At 45.6% G+C, this 8574-nt stretch overlaps 1 long non-coding RNA gene across 4 annotated transcripts; it reads left to right on the top strand.

Moving 5' to 3' along the window:
- Positions 1-616: 616 nt before the first annotated feature.
- Positions 617-5951, top strand: LOC128627002 (uncharacterized). Of its 4 annotated transcripts, none has more exons than XR_008391102.1 (5): positions 617-1165; positions 1734-2053; positions 2631-2717; positions 3666-3793; positions 5268-5951. It is a non-coding gene; the product is annotated as an uncharacterized LOC128627002 (long non-coding RNA). The 4 variants fall into 4 exon arrangements; XR_008391103.1 differs by having other exon boundaries at positions 618-1132; XR_008391100.1 differs by having other exon boundaries at positions 627-2053.
- The last annotated feature ends 2623 nt before the right edge of the window (positions 5952-8574 follow it).

The following is an 8574-nucleotide window of genomic DNA, read 5'->3' as shown; positions in this document are numbered from 1 at the left end:
AGAAATACTGAAGAAAAGAGGCACTTCCTTCCTCCGACTCAAGATATAGGGTATCCCTACATGAGTGGGGATCCAGTGGAGGTATCTGGGGTCCAATCTCCAAGACATGAAGAGGCCTCATAGGATATTCCATCTCATGTTAATCTTGGGTCTCCGTGCGTCCTTATATGGAGCGCCTATATGGACTGGTCATCCAGTGCTCTGAGCCCTTTCAGCTGTCTAGGCAGCTGGGAAGTGAACCCGAATCCCATAAGTGGGTCTGAGGAGTTCCCGAAATTCGGTGCTTCTTTTCCTGATGGTATTTCCACCAACAGGACATCTATGGCACACTACACTGTGTTCCCTAGCAAGAAATAAGATCTGGAAGTGCGGGAAGAAAGAACGACTGGATTCACCGCTTTTTTGCGGTAAAAGGGACTTTAGAAAAAAAGATTTTCTTTGACTGGGAAAGAGCGCGCACCCAGGGTGGTTTCAGGAGGGATCCAGTCCATCTTCCCTCCTCCGTCCCCTGTGCTCTCCAAGGCACCCCTAGAAGGATTGCGCAGCAGAGGGGTTGCAGTTCTCGGCTCTCTCCTATTTCCCCTGACCTGCACTGAGAGGCGGGGCCAAGCACAGCTGGTGCAGAACCTGCGGGGGCGCGTCAGACACCTGGGAGGGCCAGCACCACCTGGGTGCGGGGAGGATCGTGGTGGGCGTTAGAGCGCTGCGACCCCTGTGCAAGACCCTGCCAGCGGTTGGGCCATTCTGAGGCAGCTGCCTTACAGCCTGGTTTGTGACTGGCAGAGCGAAGCCACGCCCAGGGGCGCGACCTTAATGGCGGCAGCCGAGCATAACTGGCGCACCGTTTGCTAGCAAGATATTTGGAGTGCTGAAACTGGCTTACTATGCACAGCGTCTTAAAGCCTATGCTACTAGCTTGGGCTCCTCTGGCCACTAAAACCAGCTGCTGCTTCAGTGGCGCCGCATGAACATGCACACGCTGGCGGGAAGCATGGTGGGGGCCGGCTCTCTCTCCGGAAATTGCAGCAGAGTGGGGTGGAGATTGGTTTCCCCTCCCTAATTTTCTCTCTGGTTGGCGCTCGGAGGAGAACTCTCTCGGCTCTCAGAGCCGGGTGTCCTCTGGGACACGCAGGTGCAGTTCTCACAGCCAGAGGCAGTGGAGGCGGTAGGGTGTGCGCCAGGCGTGGTGGTGATACAGGGTGCAGCAAGGGGGGCCCCCAAAAAGATTTGGAAAGGTGTCCAGAATTCAAAGTGTATAGAAATATTGGAGAGACATATTAAGATGTCCTCACCACCACCACCCCCCCCAGGGGGAAGGGATGAATGGAGCCAGGCCATTGAGAGCTATTTTGCATAGCAACAGTTTTAGAGCTAACCTCTGGAATGGTTATTTAACATATCTATAACCTTTACCTGGTTTCATAGATATGTTAAATAGCAGTGGCCAAGTTTGGAGCCAGGGGGAAGGTAGTAGCTGGGACTCAAGATGGGATCTATGAGCTGCTCTCCTGAGTGAGGAGGGCTTGGACTCAGGATGTAACTAAGGGCTGCGCCCCTGAGTGGAAGGGCCGCTGTGTGGGAGCTTGGAAAAGACTGGCTCCAGGACATGAAGGGTCCCTGCTTGGGCAGATGAGAGAGAGCCATGCGGTTTCAGCAGAGTGAGGACCCCCTGTTGGTGAGGTGAAAGAGGGAGCCACGCGGTTTTGGCAGGGTGTGGACCCCCTCTTTCCCAGGTGAAAGGGAAGAACCACGCAACTTTGCCAGAATGGAGATCCCTACAGCCAGGTGAAGAAGACAGCCACATGCTTTTGGTGGAGTGCGGACTCCTGCAGCTTTGGTAGAAGAGGCCCACGCGGCTTTGGGGTGCCCCCTTTGGCTGCGGGGCCTGAAAAAGCAAGAGAGACTTTGACTGGAACTGGGTACAAAGGACTCTTGCCAGTGGACCATGAGAGGGTACCACAGTGCTTTGGATTAACTCGAGATCCTGCACAGTGACACAGCTGACGGTGCCAGCGGTCTGCAACACAGACGTGTGCTCTTTTCCTGATTTACGGTACCCGGAGTTGGGACAGTGGGAGAAGGGAGTGCTGTGTGGGTGTAGGTGTATAACCTAAAGGACTTTGATATTTTAGTGGTGGCATTAGGCCTGAATAGCATTAAATAAACATTTTGTTTCCTTTTCACAAATCTCTGGCATTGAGAGATGTGTTTCCAATTGGCGGCGGACAGAAGGGCCCAGTAGATTTTAGTATTTTGTTTTCGGGAGGGGCCCCTGTTGTACAGCAGTTTTGGGCATCCCTAGGTGGGCCAAATATTGTATTGCCCCTCCCTCGGACCTCCTCTTGTTCGGTAACAGTGGTGCGGGCTTGTAGTCCCACTTACTGGGTGGGCTGAATCAAGAGGTAAAGATATTTGCCAATAGACAAAAAGCTGTTTCTAAAAGTTATAAATGTCATTTGCACTCTCCGGGAGCACTGGTGGCAGTAAGGGAAGCTGTATTCAGGTTTGGGGAAGAAGCAAACCCCTAGGCTCTGTAAGCCGAGCCTGCATGTATGTTGGGGATCTGACAGCAAGCCAGGTGGGCGCTAGCCGCACTTTTCCTCCCCTGGTGAATCCCCTTCTCCCTGCAGGTGGAGGGTGGCTCCGGAGTCCTGCCACTGGCAGCACCTGCAGGCTGAACTGGAATTGCGGTGTGGACATTTGGGGTAAAATAGAGGGTGAGCCACCTGTGTGCCCCAGGAAGCAGGACCGGTCATTCAGGGGCGTGGAAGTCTTGGATGACCCAGTGTGCTTGGGCGTCACCATCTTGGCCAGCCCTGCGTTCTAGGGGGTTGCCATCCTGGAGGAGCAGGCTTGCATGGGCGTCACCATCTTAGATGACCTGGCGTGGGCGGGGGGGGCGTTGCCATCTGAGACCAGCCTGCGTGCTTGGGTGCCGCCATCTTAGAACTGGGTAAGGGGGTGGGTTGAGGGTTCTCTTCAGATTATGGGCTCTGTGCTGCTGCTGTGTGGGCACAGACAGCATCAGTCAGGTTCTCTGTGTAACTGGTTCTGATAGAAATGGCTCCGGTTCTCAAAGTCACCCACTGGGGTCCAAGGGTGAGCATCTGATTTATAGGGTGTCTGCAAGGTCTAAGCTTCAGAAAGCTGTGATGTCCCTGTGAACCTGGGGACTTGGAATAAAAGTTACCTGTAGTGCTAGGGGCTTTCTGCTGCCACATACTGAGTTTAAGTAAAGTATAGTTCTTCCCGTGTGGGAAAGGAACCAGGATGTGTTAAAAGTGAAGGATGGTTAAATCTGGGTGGGTAAAATTATATATCAAACAGGTGAAAGTTTTAAACCTGGAGTAAAGAAAACCTCAGCTACTTTTTTCTGGTTTTGTGAGAAAAGAGCCAATTTCTCAGGTTGGATTTGTTTCTGATCAGAAACTCTCTAACCAGTTGGGGAGAATGCCCTTGCCACTCTGGACCCAAGAAGGGTCATTTGGGGCTGATGAGTGTTTCAGGCCGAGGCAAAGCAGCATGTCTCTGCCAGGAGACAGGGCCCGAAGGAGCATATCTCTGCAGGGCTCCAATTGGTGACTTTGTGCAAGAGAATACCTCTAACTTTCTATTATTCTGGAACTCCGTGTATTAGATTTTTCTCTCTTGTCTGTTTTGAAAAGGAAGCTGAGGATTCCCGGGAAGGTGAATTTTCATTCTTCTTTGGAAAGTGAACAAGGAAAAGAATTTTCCTTCATGCTTTGTCTTCTTCTTCCTACCTGACCCCTCCAGAATTTGGCATTCTGAAGGAGTAAGTGATGACATAAGATTTCTTTGCATATATTCAATAAGACCAGTCATTAATAATGGTTTTCTCAACTGAGATTTTGACTGGAATGTCACTCCCAAAGGAAGCATGTATGGATTCTGGTCATTACCAGAACTGGGACTGACTTGCAAAACTAGTGAAAGCCCACAAGAGAAGCCTGGTACTTTAGTTGGTTGTGCAGTTCTTGGCAGTCTTTGCAGGAAAGGAGCAAAGGTTGATTTCCTGAAAGATGGGTAAAAAAGGGACCTGTAGGCATCATGGAAGTCTCAAGGATTTGAGTGAAACAACTGCTACAGTAGCAGCCAGATGGCAGATGAGTGGCCCTGCTTCTGTGGCCCAAGTGGTGGACTGAGACGTCAATGTGAAGGTTCCCTTTGTGAGTTCCAGCAAAGCAGATCTAAAGATCATAGGTGTCTAGGGTGCTCTTGATATATAAATATTTCATCTGGCTTTTTTTCTGTCCACAGCCTTATTTCTGAGTGAATTGTTTAAGATAAAGTCTTGGATAGCAACCTTCCTATATACAAGCATTGTTTCCATAACTACCTAAGTTCTGACTTTTATGGTATAACACAAAACACATGCCAGACCTGTTTTTCTGAAAGTGAGCACTGTTCATTCCTTTGGCTCAGGGTGACTCTGCCAACATCTAATTTGTGTCATGGGAGTATCTTCTTATTTTTATGAGGCACAGTTTGCATGTTTAAAAAATGGATGTTAGAAAATAAACCTCGTTTAATTTTAGATGGCTTAAATAGATAAGTCATGGCAGGTTTTCCCCTTATGCATTTTCTGCAGAATATGCTGCTGGCCTAACTGTGGTTGTTGTATTTCATAAATTACTTGTCTTTATGCTTATTTACCTGTGGCCATTATGAGTTTTAAGAAGTACATGAAATGCAACTTTAAATAAGCTTGTAATGCCATATTTTAGGGGTCCTCGTTGGTGTTTTGCAGTGGCCAGGTAAGGCATTCATACAAACAGCCAAATTTCCAAGGCCCACTCAGATTTTTCATATGATTTTGAATACACTTCATTCTGAAAGCTATATATTATACACCTGTGAATGCAAGCACATTCTGAGACAACTTGGAACACTGTTGAAGGGGGCAGAATAAAATCTGTTTACCTCAGTTTCAGTAGGAGAGTCAGGCAATTGTAGGAGTCATTATTTGAAATCTCTTGCCATACGTCACTTGTGGTATTTTCATAGTGTTTTTTTTTTTGCATCCGGTGACATTTTTTGAATGGTTACTAGTGGGATGGATCAGGATGGAACACAGGACCACATAAAAAGGGAGTGGCTTTTGTATCCAGAAGAAAAACCTCATATTTCTACAGAACATAGGTTTAATTGGAGAGCATTAGTTTGTGAGTGAGTAAGGCATGGCAGAATCCTAAATTTGCTCCAAGTTAATCCTAATTTGTGTCTTCTTCTATTTGTTCTCATTTCAGGTGCTGGCTCCACTGTGGTGTCCATCACCAGTATCTTCACCATCAGTGGTTTGTGCCATAAAAGGACATGTGAATAGACCCTGTAAAGTCAAGTTCCACATATTTACTTGTATAAAACCTTGATTAGAACCACTGGTGAGGTAGCTCATTTCTTTTCCAGGTTTACCCAAAACCTCCTTGAGTTTATTTGTACACTCATAGAGAATATGTAGAGCTGAAAATGTTCATAGTTTCAAGCCTAAAATTTTGAAAGTGCCCAAAATAGGTGGTCATTTTAATGTCTAAAACTTACATTTTATGGTTTTTAACCTGAAATACTGACATTAAAATGGATTTGACTCAAAATGTGTTTGGAATAATAAACGTGGAATGGCATTTTTAAAAAGTAGTAACTTTCATTTATGATACTATGTATGAATAAATTAACTGTGAATAATGTTCTTAAATGCCACTTTAAAACTTGTGACATCATAAATAATTAATAAAGGATTTTCTTGTCCTAGCTGGTGTGGCTCAGCATAGTGAGCTTTACCCTGTGAACCTGAAGTTCGCTGGCACATACCTGGGATGCATGCTGTGTCCCATTTTGGGAGCACTTGAGAGGCAACAGATGAATGATTCACTCACACATTAATGTTGCTATCCCTTTTTTTTCTCTCTCAATTCCCTTCTTTCTAGAAGTAAATAAACACAATTTTTTTTAAAGAAAAGGCTTTGGTTAATAATTTACTATGCAAATCACTGTGTAAGTTTGGTTGCATCAAGAGGAAACACCTCTAAACACAAGGCATTTGACCATTAATATGAGTTTTTAATTTGTATTTCTCTAATGATTATTGATATTGAGAATATTTTCATATGTCTATTGACCTTTTATGCCTCTTTGCAGAAGTGTCTATTCATGCTCTTTTCCAATTTTTAAAATTTGATAGTTTCTGTTTTGGTGTTAATTTTCTACATTCTTTATAAATTTTGGATGTCCACCTCCTATCAGATGTAATGGCAAATTCCATTTTTCTAATTTCCACCATGTTAATGTGATCATGGGCCAATCTGCACATTTCACCTTATGGACATGCAGCCTCTCAGGGAATAGAGCATAAAGTGTTAGGGATGACAAAACTTGGTGATATTCCTACCTCTCCCACAGGCATCACATTTTCTGAGAGACTAAATGATTTCTCTTCAATACCTCTGATGATCTTTTACATATCCACCTGTTCCCATTTTTCTAGTGGATTCTTTGCCAGACAGGATGAGAATAATGTCAAATTGCCATCTGGCTATTAACTGGGTCTACACCCACATGCCATGCAAGGAAGCGACCCCAGGAGACAGACAAAATGTATTAGGTTGGGGATGAAAGCACAGTGGAAGGGAAGATTTATGGAAGGATTCCCCCAAGATGAGGCCCTAATACCTTCTTTTTAAAAATTTTTTTATTGATTATGCTGTTACAGTTGTTCTATTCCCCCCTTCATTCCCCTCCACCCTACCCCCCATCTCCACCATTACCCTCCCTTTAGTTTATGACCATGTGTCTCAAGTCCTTTAGATTCTATATTTCCCATACTATTCTTGCCCCCCATCTATTTTCTATCTACTGTCTATGCTATTTATTTTCTGTACCTTCTCCCCCCTTCTCCTCCTCCCACTCCCCTGTTGCTAACCCTCCTTGAGATCTTCATTTCTATGTTTCCACTCCTGATCTAGCTGTCCTTTTAGTTTGCTTTCATTTTAGGTGTGGTTGTTAATAACTGTGAGTTTGCTGTCCTTTCACTGTTCATGTTTCTTTAACTTCTTTTTCTTAGATAAGTCCCTTTAACATTTCATATAATAAGGGCTTGGTGAGGATGAACTCCTTGAATTTGATCTTATCTGAGAAGCACCTTATCTGTCCTTCCATTCTAAATGAAAGTTTTGCTGGATAGAGCAATCTTGGTTGTAGGTCTTTGGTTTTCATGACTTGGAATACGTCTTTCCAGCCCCTTCTTGCCTGTAAGGTCTCTTTTGAGAAATCTGCTGACAGTCTGATGGGGACTCCTTTGTAGGTGACTGTCCCCTTAGCTCTTGCTGCTTCTAGGATTCTCTCCTTCATTTTAATTTTGGCTAATGTAATTATGATGTGCCTTGGTGTGTTCCTTCTTGGGTCCAACTTCTTTGGGACTCTCTGAGCTTCCTGGATTTCCTGGAAGTCTATTTCCTTTGCCAGCTTGGGGAAATTCTCCTTTATTATTTGTTCAAATAAGTTTTCCACTGGTGGTTGTGCCTTTCCCCCTTCTGGTACCCCTATAATTCGGATGTTGGAGCATTTAAAGATGTCCTGGAGGTTCCTAAGCCTCTCCTCATTTCTTTGAATTCTTGCTTCCTGACTCTTTTCTGTTTGGCCATTATTTGCTTTCTTCTGGTCCACTCCATTGATTTGAGTCCCAGTTTCCTTTTCATTGCTATTGGTGTCCTGTGTAATTCCATTCATTTCAATTAGTTTCGCCTTCATATATTTGTCTAATTTGTCAGTATAATCAACCAGTTCTGTGAGGATCCTGATGACCAGTGTTTTAAACTTTGCGTCTGAGAGTTTTGCTATTTCTTCATTGCTTAGATCTATGGGCTGTGGGGCTTTGAGATCTTGTGACATTTTTGGTCTGTTCTGGCCCTTTAAGTGTGAGAAGTGGTGCCTTAGACTCCCAGGTCGCTGGGTTGTGACACCATATGTGGGGGCGTGATCAGAGCGGGGAAATGGCGGCGCCCTCTACTGCCGCTTGCCGCGGGGACTCCGGGCCCTGGTCCAACCTCCCACTCCCTCGCCTGTCCGCTCTCGCACAAATGGGCGACCACAGTCAACATGCAGCACCACTTCCCCGCTGTCTCCTCCGCGGTCGCTCACTAGGTCCAACCCTGTGCCTGGATTCCGCGCGTCTGGATTCTGCGCCTGAGTCCGTCTGACCGAGTCCTCCTGTGCAACTCCTCACCAGCCGCTAGTTTCGCCCCTTACCGGTCAGGCTGAAGAATTTGTTGTTAATGGACTTCCAAAAAGTTCAATTTTCCGTGTTCTGGCTGTGTTTTCTGTTGCTAATATTTAGTTGTCTCTAAACTTGGTTGTGTGAGAAGGCACCGCACATCCACCTATGCCTCCATCTTGGCGGAAGTCCCCCCCTAATACCTTCTCACTGCTTTACACATGAGGTCACTGTGACAAAGGACTCACACACTCTCTCCACTGTGTATCTGTTTCTTTAAAAAAATAGTTTGGAGACAAAATGTACTAATTGTTATTTAAATATTTGGCAGAGTTCACCTAATAAGC

The sequence above is a fragment of the Artibeus jamaicensis genome, unplaced genomic scaffold, assembly GCF_021234435.1.
Source record: "Artibeus jamaicensis isolate MK-2021 breed Jamaican fruit bat unplaced genomic scaffold, CSHL_Jam_final contig_288, whole genome shotgun sequence".
NCBI lineage: Eukaryota > Metazoa > Chordata > Mammalia > Chiroptera > Phyllostomidae > Artibeus > Artibeus jamaicensis.
This window is presented reverse-complemented; position numbering and strand designations above follow the sequence as displayed.